Source organism: Xyrauchen texanus, chromosome 3 (assembly GCF_025860055.1).
Source record: "Xyrauchen texanus isolate HMW12.3.18 chromosome 3, RBS_HiC_50CHRs, whole genome shotgun sequence".
NCBI classification, from domain to species: domain Eukaryota; kingdom Metazoa; phylum Chordata; class Actinopteri; order Cypriniformes; family Catostomidae; genus Xyrauchen; species Xyrauchen texanus.
In genome coordinates this window covers 17886484-17899283 of record NC_068278.1, presented here as the reverse complement: position 1 = coordinate 17899283, position 12800 = coordinate 17886484, and positions in this window count along the sequence as shown.

Genomic DNA, 12800 nt, shown 5'->3' with positions numbered 1-12800 from the left:
TACTAAATTATGTTTTTTGAAAATGTAAAAATGCAGAAAGTTTTCTGTGAGGGTTAGGTTTAGGGGTAGGGTTAGGTTTAGGGGATAGAATATAAAGTTTGTACAGTATAAAAACCATTATGTCTATGGAAAGTCCCCATAAAACATGGAAACACAACGTGTGTGTGTGTGTGTGTGTGTGTGTGTGTGTGTGTGTGTGTGTGTGTACACTTCAGTAAATGTTATATCACCCTTGTGTGATCTCCCAATGCTATTACTCCAAACTGTTGAACAGAGGCCAACTGAGTGTGTTGGAAAGCATGCAAATTGGACTTTTAATTTACAGTAAATGTCAGCTAATTTTAATTTAACGATACCTCAAAAATATATAGATATAATAATGTGCCAATCAAAAATCAACATTTCAATATTTTATGACATCTCTAAAAATATGCTTTTGTACCATGGAAGAAAGAAAACAGCAGGGTTTGGAACAAGACAAGGGAAGCTTGTTACAAGTTACTGCCATACATCAGTTATTTGTATTGCATAAATAAACATTGAATGAGTAACCATAATTGTTCACTGACATTCCTTTATTACAATTAAGTGTTGGATAAGAGGCTTGGAAAAAATGTATGCCTGTTTTTCAATTAGAAATTGTGTTTTTTGATTGGTTGGTCTCTATGGGAATAAAAGTCTTACCTTTTCTTACAAACTGAGAAGTTGTAAGATATGTTACGATGTTGCCATCTCATACGAATTATTACAAGACACCTGAATATTTTCTTTAAAGACCCGTCACCACATACAATTTATTTATTATTACAGGGACAGTGCATTAATTAACATTGCTGCCAATATGCCAGAATTAGCCAGAAGGCTATTTTTCGTCTGCAGTCCCAGGACAGATGTTAAAAGTCACCCTAAAAAAGACTAAAATTACATATAAATATATATATATATAAAAAAAAAAAAATAATAATAAAAAAATAAGTTGCACAATGCATTTAGTAAAAGATCCTATTATGTTAAAAAAAAAATACAGTCGAATTACAGCAAACCAACAATCAAACAGACATCTGACAAAGACATAACATATACATACACACAAGGCAAGAAGACTAGAGAAATGTGTTAATGTTGAAATCTCTGAAATTCAAGTAACCATTTCTTTAAATGGTTCTTAAATGTACAATAGGTTTTTAAATTTCTGATTGTTAAAGGAATGCGCTTCCATTCAGTAGCAGCTTGAACAGAAAAAGAAGTATGACCAAATACACTTTTTCTAAAGGGAATGACACAATCTCTCCTCACTGCACCTCTGGTTCTGCTCTGATCAGCTGTACGGATGTTAACAAACTGGTGGAGTGGAGGGGATGATAAACCATGAATAATTTTATATAGGAGACATAAATTTGAGTATTTCACCATGTTTTCCCAGCTAAGTAATCTATGTACACACACACAATGAGAATCAGGCAGTTTAATGGGTAATTGGCACTGCTGATCTTTTTCCAGGCTGATTTCTCTTTAGCTATAAACACTCAGTAGAAACCTTCACATCTCTCAGTGGTTTCTGTGATTAATATTGTCTACTGGGTTTAACTGCAAAGCTATTGATATACCTTTATTTTTTATGTTTTCCAAATCGGATGTTAATTTTCCACAAGCTTTTAATTACAGGTGCATGAATGAGAAACAAAAATAATGATTAAAAAAAAAAATGGTAAGAGGAAATAGGCTGGTACAGCCGGCATTTCAGACTGTATTTTCAGTTTTTTGGAAAGTGACTTTGAAATGGAGCATCCCCAGGGATATCTTGCAAAGTTATAATCACAACATCTGTGAGTCTGATCATTTATCACAGAAAACTTAATTTGAGCATACTGAGAAAGGAAGTGAGAGTGAGAGAGAGAGAGAGAGAGAGAGAGAGAGAGAGAGAGAGAGAGAGAGAGAGAGAGAGAGATTTTTTCCATGCTCGTCACAGTTTATTTATTACAAACTCACCCATCTCTGACAAAATTATTATATTTTTGTCTTTTTTGTAGACTAAATAGCTAGAGAATTTCCTCTCTTCCTTTATATTTATCTTTCCCCCAAGACTGATTTCCTTTTGTGCATTATACAATAAAGTGTGCATATCATCTTCTTGTGGAGAAACCACATGGCCTTTCTCTTGCTTTCCTTATATTTCTGGGTTGGAGGAATCTGAACACTCATTCAGAGCAGGAATGATTCTGTGCATTCAGAAAATAGCAGCAGTGACATTGGAATATTAACAGAAGCAAGGTAGAAACATTTCTGGAACTCAATATCACAATGTGATACATGGTGTCCTTCATAAACCCCATTTCTTTTGTATCCCAAACACCTTGGAAATATTGAATATTCAATGTACATTTATAAAAATAAAAAAAAAAGACTATATGATATAAGATACAATAAGAAGAAATCAAGGATGGATGGATGGATGGATGGATGATTGACCAAATTATTGAAAATCACTTCATAGCACCTATTACATTAACAAATTTTAATATGATGTAATGAACGTCATGGTTACTGTTGTAACTTCAATTTTAGTGACACAAGGGGTCTCTTCTGAGAGCCTCGTGTACCTCTGAACTTGTACTTGAGAAAAGGCCAATGTCAAGTTGGCAGACAGAATTTGCATGCCCCGTCCCGGACATACGGGTATAAAGGAAGGGGGCGAGCGAATGCCAGACAGGTTTTCACTGAGGAGCCGAGAATACGGTTACGGCGCATTACAGTGGTAGGGATAGTGACGTGGCAAGGGTAACACAACGTCTCGTTCCTTCCATCTGTGAACGGAGGTTACAACAGTAACCATGACGTTCCCCTTCTGTCACTCGACGTTGTGTCGATTGTAGTGACACAAGGGGTCCCACTTAAAAATACCATGAACTACCCCATGTTACGTGGCTGCCAAGCCAGGTGCAAGCAGGCTGTTGCGTGCTAGAAGCAGCTAGGTCGGCTGCACATAACCCTACCCAACGCCCCCAATAAAAGGTGTCATATACCACTCTTAGGTTCCCCATACCCGTACGGAAACAGGCGACATGACTTGCATGGGAGCCAGCCGGCCAGCCGCACCTTTTCTCACTCTATGTTTCTCATCAAACATAACATTAAAATATTAACGCTATAGATGCACCAGGGAAGGCATCTTTTACTGTTCCGATTCTTTCAGGGGGAAAAGGCCCTGCGGAGACCACGACCTGCCCAAACTGGGGGGAGGTAACTTGTGGTTAATACACACATTGTCAAGCCACCCGTGGACATGGTCTGGTGCTAGATCCTACCTGACAAGGGAGGATTTGCTACAGACACGGAAACCAGGGGGCAACGAGGACTGCCCCAGGGAGATGCAGGTCCTGCCAGTGGGGGGACCGTACTGCGGAAATATGTCACAGGGAGTTGCCTGAAGCGGGAACTATGCCTGTGGAGCCCAAGCCCAACACAGAGCACGTGGGTCTGGCAGCGAATTCCTCTGCTGAATCTGTGGCCAGAGGGCTAGGGAGGAAGAGCGTCCAGGAAGCGAGAGCTTGCTGGCTCACCTGGGAAAGAAGGCACACTGGATTAGCTTGGTAATTCAAGGTGCGTGCTGAACACCCGGTCGGTTGTTCCATATTACCGAGTTCTACCGGCTCGGACCTGTCAAAACACAGGACGAGGCCGACTCAACCCTGAGGTTGTAGAACCTAGCAAAGGTGTTGAGTGTTGCCCAGCCCGTCGCCCTGCAGATGTGGGCACAGACTGGGTGTGATAGGCTAGGGAAATAGCGTCAACAATGCAATGATCAAACCTCTGTTTGGAGAGGGCGTTCCCTTTCTGCCGTCCACCAAAGCAGACAAAGAGCTGCTTAGAGCACCTAGAGCCCTGTGTGCGGTCCACATGGGTACACAAAGCACGTACCGGACAAAGCAATGAAGAGGCTGGGTCTGCCTCCTCCCAGGGCAGCTTCACTTGCAGGTTCACGACGTAAACCCTGAAGGGGGGTCGTAGGAACCTTGGGCGCATAGCCCGGTCGTGGTCTTAGGATGAGGTGAGCACCTGCCAGACCGAATTCCAGGCAAGTGTTGCTGACAGATAACACTCTGCTGAGCGAGACATGTCGTGACAGCGCGTCCGCCGCCGTGTTGCGATATGAGTGGCATGCAGCGACCTGAGTCACGGCTGACTCCAAAGGAGTAGATGGCGGGCGAGTTGTGACGTGACGGGAGCGTACGCCGCCTTGGCGATTTATGTACGCTACCATGGTGGTGCTGTCTGAACGGATCAAGACGTGCTTGCCCTGAATCAGTGGCAGAAACCTCTGCAGGACAAGGAGTACAGCCAACAACTCAAGGCAGTTGATGTGCCAACGCAGGCGGGGCCCCGTCCAGGAGCCAGCGGATGAGTGCCCATAGCACATGGCACCCCAACCCAGTTGGGCATCTGTGGTGACAACGACATGTCTGGACACCTGGTGTAGGGGACTCCTGTCCGCAGAAAACGGAGGTCTGTCAAAGGATTGAAAGTCTGACGGCAGGAAGGGGTGATAAACACACGGTGTGAGCCTCTGGAACTGTTTGAGAGGAATCACTGTGCCTGACTTGAAGCAAGCCAGGCACATAAGCACTAACTGCGCACGCTCGGTTGTGAGGCGTGCTGACATTGAGACTGAGTCTAACTCCAAACCGAGAAAAGAGATGCTCCGAACAGGAGAGAGCTTGCTTCTTTCTCAGTTGACCTGAAGCCCTAAGCGGCTGAGGTGCGCGAGCACCTGGTCCCTGTGGGCACATAGTAACTCTCGAGAGTGCGCTAGGATGAGCCAGTCATCGAGGTAGTGGAGTATGCGATGAGACAGCTTTTATGACCGTCAGAAGTGGCGAGATATCGACCGCACTGAGGAACTACACAGCGGCGGAAGGGCATCTTTAAAAAGACGCGTACTGAAAAGGACGTTTAACGCTCGCTTGTGTATGTTGCTCTTTTACCAGAATCAAAATCTTTTAGAGGAAAATAAACTCTTTCAGAGAAGTCAACTCTTTTATAAGAGAAGCGCTGTCGAAGCACCCAGGGGCAGAGTCTGCACGGCGTGCAGAGAGGAGAAAGCCACTGGAATGCGCTGTCAGATCCAACAGCAAGCTCTCTTGCAGAGGTGGGTGAAGCAGTCATGTGTCACACAGCTCACTGATCACACAACCGTTTGGCTCTGAAGACATTCGCTCGCCCGCTCCCTTCATACCGTATGTCGGGGGCGGGGCATGCAAATTCTGTCTGCCAACATGACATTGGCCTTTTCTAAAGTTCAAGTTCAGAGGTACGCAAGGCTCTCAGATGAGACCCCTTGTGACACTACAATCGGCACAATGTCGAGTAAGTGACAGATGGGGAACTGCAAGTTATAGGGCCTCAGGTTAAACATACATGAAACACATCATTCAAGAAATGTTGAAAGTTTTAAGATGTCTTATTTCTGCTTTAGTCTGACATTGGGAAATATCAATAGATTTCCAAACATTCATTTTGCATATAGAATAGAAGTAGGACAAGGAGTCTAACAACAGATTGTATGGTGCCCACATAGCCTGGATCTCAACATCGTTGAGTCAGTCTGTGATTACATGAAGATTTAGAAGCCTAAATACACAGAAGAACTGTGTTTTCTCCAAGGGAGTTCTCCAAGATGCTTGGAACAACCTATATATCCTAAAAGCCTTGAAAAACTGAGAGCAAGTCTACCTACTGTGGGAGAATTGGTGTTGTTTTAAAGACATAGGGTGGTCATACTTTTTTTTTTTTTATGTTTACCACACTTTGTATGAAGTTAATTGATAAATAAAAATTATTCATGGCATATTATTTTTAAAACATCCTCAATATACAACATTATTCACAACTGCCTAAAACGTTTGCACAGTAGGCTTACTGTAGTCTTATGAAACAGAAATAAACACCAATCTCATGGCAACTTTTCTTTGAATGTTAAAAATACAACTTATTAATTGTACTTGGTCTAACCCTTACCCTGTACTTAACCAACAGACTGCACCAACATATCCCACTAAGCTCCAAAAGGCTCCAATTCACTCAAATGAGCATGTTCAGTGGAGGGCATGTGAGGGTGAGGGGTTACACCACACTCTTGTCCTGATGATGGTAGAGTGCCTGTGAGTTGACCTGACTCTGACCCACTCTCTAGTCAAGTATGCCTGACATTGGCCTCTCCACACCATCACAAAATGGCAGCGTCTCAGTGCAAGGGGCCAACTAGGGGAGACTATGATGGCCAACATACAGTAGGCAACTCTAAATCAGTTCTGGGGCGACGTAAAGCTTCAAATTATGAACGTAAGATGATGGCAAATAGGGCCAATTCATGCTTCTGTAGTTTCCTTTAAACCCAAACCTGTTCCATGAATTATAAATGCACACATGTAATATTCAAAATAACCAAACCTTTATTATTTTACAATAAAAACAAAGGGTTATTTCACATGAAAATTAAATTCTGTCATCATGTCCTCATGTCTTTTGAAACAACTTTTTTTTTGTAATACACAAAAGAAGATATTCAGCAGAATTGTAAGGTGTTCATACAGAGTATGAAATTGTGAATCAGTGGACTTGGGAAAGCTTTAAATTCAGTTTGTGAGATGATGGTAAACAAGGGCCAAAATGCCAATTTATGGTTTCTTTTCGACCCATATTCTCTTCCATAATTTAAAAATGAACAAACCAAATATTTCAGAAAATCAATCTGTATTTGTACTGATACAGGCATCAATGCATTTAGCAATCTAAATACAGTACATATCTATCATAAAAAGTTACATTTTTTATTTCAGTACAATTTAAAAAGAGTTGCAGGCTCTTTACATTTGGTTTAGATAAGTTGAGCTTCACCCCCTGGTCGCATGTGTAATTTAAGTATTTAAGGACAGGTCATTCACACTCAGACTTGGTACTCAGATCATAGAACCAGGTGGTTTTCTAAGCACCCTCTTCATATGGTGCCCTTTTGTTTCCCTCTGTCCCTGTGTTTCTCTCCCTCTCTGACTCTCTTTTTCTGCCTTTTACATCTTGAGAAAGTCCTAATTCTTGACAGCTCTTTGAGCAACAGCAGGCTGTTGTTGTGAATGTATATACAGAGAGAGCAAGTGAGCGAGAGAGAGAGAGAGAGAGAGAGAGAGAGAGAGAAAGAGAGAGAGACTGCGTGTGTTTGTGTGTGTGTTGGATGCTAATAAAAAGCAGATGTTGTGTCAGTGTCAAACCCTGTAGTTGTGTTTGTGTCTGTTAAGTCCACATTCATGCATGCCTGTCTGTGGGCATGTGTGGATGTGTGTTTACATGTTTTCCCCCTACTGTCTTCTAACTGCTAAGTGTTCTTGGTGTCCCGCCACCTGAAAGGACAGCAGTTATTGATAAATAATATGCAGACTGCATGGTGCAATAAGCCCAAGGAGTTCATAGTGAGTTGACCATCTGGATGCACTGGTGGAGATGCAAACAGGGGGAGAGTGTGCCAAGTATCTAGGGCTATGGAGAAGTCAGCCACACTTCACTTACTCATTATTCACAGTAGTAAATCTTTCAACCCATATTGACTCTTGTACAGTACAACTGGGCCCCAATACTTTGAAAAATACATTTCATTTCAATGTATTTTCATTTAATCTGAGAAATTAAATCTGTGCTCTGCCAGCAAATACACACCCCTTGTAAATATTTGATGTGCATTTTGATCTAATGCATGAGTTATACCATATGTGGATGGAAGATATGTATAAAATCCAATGTGATTACAGCCAGACCTAAAGATTTGGTGAAACTAATTTTAAACCCCAAAATTCATATTAGCAGTTCACCCACAGTTTCGTCGCACCACCTTCGGTCTTTATCCCTCTCAGAGGCTTAATTAGCCTGATAAGGGACTGGGTGTGTATAATCATGACCCGGACCCGCACTCCGCCCCGTAACAATTATGTTTTTTGAAAATGTAAAAATGCAGAAAGTTTTCTGTGAGGGTTAGGTTTAGGGGTAGGGATAGGGTTAGGGGATAGAATATAAAGTTTGTAAAGTATAAAAACCATTATGTCTATGGAAAGTCCCCATAAAACATGGAAACCCAACGTGTGTGTTTGTGTGTGTGTGCGTGTGCGCGCGCGTGCGTGTGCATGTGTGTGCGTGTGCGTGTGATTATTTGTTTACCCTCATGTTATTCTAAACTTCTGTGATGCTTTTTTTTTCTGCGGAACACAAAAGAAAAAATTCTGAATAATGTGTTCACTTCTCCGTGCAACAACATACTGACAAAGGCTATGGGATAAAAATCCCATCAAAAGTATTGTGGTCACAGCTCCCAAACAAATTACTGTGAATCAAACTATTAAGAATGAATCAAAAATAATAATTAATTAACTCACAAGCCCTGATTTCTCGTGAAGGAAGACTTTGAGTTTCTGTTCCGTTGTTGCATTTGATCATCTCCACAGAAATATGGACATCTCCTCTGTCTCACTGCGTGTTATTAACACTGCATGAATAAACCCACAATGACCACGGACATTTGCCATTACATGGTCGTTAAGTGAAACTGGAGAGATTTGTGTTCACAAAATGAATACGTTTATAACTTGTTTATATTTTCGCTGGAGTTTGGCGCAAGCCTCTGTAGATGGCGTGCACATCAGAGCACTTGAAAAGTGGTTCATCTTCACATGCTTTCAAGAGAGCTGCTCTTGTGACGTTAGCGGTGTGGTTCCCCGAGATGCTCAACTGAACGAGACACAAGTGGAAAAATAAATAAACAATAACAAGCATAAGTGTAAATACATCAACTAAGCATACTAAACATGAGACAAACAAATCTCAGCTCGCGGTTAATTAAAAGCCTTAGAGAAAAGATTCGTTTTTAAATGAGATTTCAAAGATAACAGTGTTGGAGCTCTTCTGATATGCAGGGCTAGACTGATCCATAGCTTTGGGGCCACAACTGCAAATGCGCAGTCTCGTTTTAGTTTGAGTCTGAACCTAGGAACTCTCAAAATCCTCTGAGCAGGTAACCAAAGAGATTTAAGGGGCTTGTGTCATTTATATTTGACATTTATGCATTTGGCAGATGCTTTTATCCAAAGCGACTTACAGAGCCCTTATTACAGGGACAATCCCCCCCAGAGCAACCTGGAGTAAAGTGCCTTGCTCAAGGACACAATGGTGGTGACTGTGGGGTTTAAACCAATGACCTTCTGATTACCAGTTTACCAGTTATGTGGTTTAGACCACTACACCGCCACCATTCCATTGTGTAAGAATAAAAAGGTATATCAGGAAGATAGCAGTGTGCTAACCCATTTAAAGATTTAAAAACAAACAATAAGATCTTAAAATAAATTCTATAATGGACAGGCAGCCAATGAAGAGATGCTAATATTGGGGAGATGTGGTCTCGTTTACGAGAACCCCTAGCAGCAGCATTCTGAACCATTTGCTGGCTGATTCCTATATAAAGGGAATTACAGTAATCTAGACACAAAGAAACAAATACATGCATCACCCTCTCAAAATCATTAAAAGAAAGAAGAGGCTTATCTTTGGCCAGTAATCTTAAGTGGAAAAAACTCGATTTGACAACAGAATTTCTCTGTTTGTCAAATGTAAGAGAACTGTCAAATAGTACCCATAAGTTCTTCACCATAGTTTTACTAAAGGGAGCTAGAGAGTCTAGGTTAAATTTTGAAGTGCAAACACCATCAGAAAACCCAAACACAACAATATCCATTTTGTTTTTATTGAGGTATAAAATGTTTAGAGCCATCCAAGATTTTAAATCCTCCAAGCATGCCAGTAGGGGCTCTATATTATTGTTTTTCTTTTTGTTTTCTTAAGGTTACAATTGCAGGTTTCCACTTTTTACAGCGTAGTTCATTCAACTCATGAACTATATTCCAAGTCTTCCGAAGTCCTTCAAAAGCTTTGAGCAGGGGTGTTGTAAGGGCTAGAAGTTGCTAAGCCCACAGAGGAACAACACTCAATGTCATAAAACATATTTTATTTTTGAAGTGAAACATGCGTGAATCTTCAAAAAAAGATCAGGGGCTTAGGACACTACATCAGGGGCTTAAGACCCCGAAGCCTCCACCGTGCAACGCCCCTGGCCTTGAGAGAGGAACAGACTGAAATTTGAGTCGAAATTTGCTGAAAGTCTGCCTCTGCTAGGGCTCACGTTAACATTCATATTTAAATATGGCCAATTTGAGAGCTACATCAGAGAAGAAGATTTCCATTAAATAAAAAAATTAATTTCAGTCTGTTACTTACACAAACCTATCACATAACTTCAGAAGACTTGAAATATTTATGTATTTATTGTGTGAACTATTCCTTTAAATGCTGGTTTCTCTTACAATGGCAGCTTAAGTTTACCAGTCCAGATATTTTTATTTCCATTATTCTCATGATAAATGCATTGAACAGACATGAAATGACTGATTACTTGTTGCTGTGCTGGACCTTGGTGGATCATCCGCGCGCACGTGTGTGTGTGTGTGTGTGTGTGTGTGTGTGTGTAGTGTGTGCAGGGGCAAACAGATTTAATGGGCTGAGCGCATGGGGGTTGGAGGGGCATTTCTCTTGAACTAGTCATGGTGGGAGGAAGTGTAAAGATTTATGATGGGGATGATTGCCCCTCTTTTTCCTCCACAGTGGCTGACCAGCAGAGAGAGTGAGACACACTAAATCACCGCTGCCACTGAGACCCTGCACTTGGCGTTAATCCTATAGAGATCAGTCAGAGAGACATATCTCAATTTGTCTCTATGAAAAAGTCGCACTGCAAAAGGGTTTTTTCTTTTCTATCCCTAACCCCTGATAATATCACTGAAGGAAGCATCGTCTTGTTTTAAGGGTGTGGTGTACTCATTTCATCAGAGCTGTGCCTTTGCACACACCATCACTGCTAGTAAATCTCTGGAGGAATACAATTTCTGAGAGCAGAGACGTTGTGTGACAGAGTAATTACAAAACATGTTACAGCAATGTGATGAAGCAATAGGAAACCATAGAAAAGCAACTGAGGAAAATATGAATTTGACATAATTGAATGTATTTTTCCAATTTATTTTTAGAAATGCATTGATTAATTACAATGTCTATTTCTATATATTTGTTTATTTGTCTTTTTATTCTAGACTTTCCCCCTTATAGCTATAACTCGACCTTCTCTCTCTCTCCTCTTTCTTTTTCTTTTCTTTTTCTCTCTCACCATGGTTGAAGTTAACAGGATACTCTGGGCTGTTTGCAGTTCCTGATCTTTAGTAAGGAATGTGAACCTAAGACCTCTAATGACCAGCATCAGTTCTGCTGTCATTCAAAGAGAAAACGCTGCTTATGTCATCTTACTGACATAGCTATAGCAATTTGATCATGTATGTAATAAATGAATATGTAACCTTCCTTATATAGTTCAGAAAAGCATGTTCAATCTAAATGTAATATGAGAGACATTTGAAAACAGTGTTAGAATTTAGAATTAGTTTGGTCTGTATTCTAAAACTGAATTGGGTATTTATAGACAACTTCCTTACTCTGTAATAGTGGTATCCTGCAACTGTGACCTTAAGGAGCCATTTCTAATCTAAAACTTACAATTATTATTATTATTATTATTTATTTTTATTTTTTGGTGTAACCTAATTTATTCAGGTTGATTCAGTGATGTTAAATAATATTTTTGATTTGAATATCACCAGTGAATTTAGATGTTGCCACATGAAGCATGTTTTAATTTTTTTTTAAAAGTAGTCCATACATATGAGTGGAAAGAGCTCGTCATCATATATGAAAGTAATATTTTTTACTGATTGGGCTACATACATGCATCTCTATATGAGAAAGAATTGCATTCATTCTTGCAGGCATTTTTGTCTCAGAATGTTATTCTGTTTGAAAAGTGAGTATGGACTTCCAATCTCACCAGCTGTTATTTTAACCTTTGACTCTTACCTCATCTGTTTTTACAGCTATGAGTTGCTCTAATGGGCAGCCTAATTGTAGTAAAACTCTAAGAGCTGAACTGTGCCACTAGCTTCAAAAAGCTAATCAACCTCAAGTCTAAATTCACAATTTAATTAAATCTGAGGCAGCATTTTATTTATTTATTAGTTTGTTTATTTTTTGCTCAGAGAAGCATTATTGGAGAAATGTGAAGTTTTCACTGAAAAAGTTAAGTACAATGCAGAAAAAGGATAGAAAATTCAAGACAACTGTAAGTTGTAAGAAAATCAGACCAAGTCCAGCCAATTAAAAGTTTGCTTCAGATAACATCTGTCTTCATAGCTTTGAATATCAAAACTTACATTAGTTGCAATATTGATTTTCTCATTGTCAAGTCTTTTGCCAAAGCTCACAAACTGTCTGACTGTGTCTTCTCCACACAAAGTGAAGCACATGACATTGACCTGCCTGAAGAGATGACAAGTGTTAACAAGATTATAATCACAGTTTAGGAGATTCTAGTTGCTCTTTGCAGGTTAAAAGTGCACTTATTGTTGAATTGAACATGTAAATAAAGAGGACATTATAATGTTTGCAAAGTCTAAGCATATAAGAGTTATATACTATTGGTTAATTTGCATTACACTTGTAGTCATAGTCTGCAGAACTGTTCTTTTATTATCTGAATTTTATATTTATTAAACATAATAAATAATATCTATACTGCATATATGTATATATTTAAATATTATATATATATTGTACATATACTTTCAAAATCCAATAACTTAAATTAAAATTTTCTTTATAAATAAATA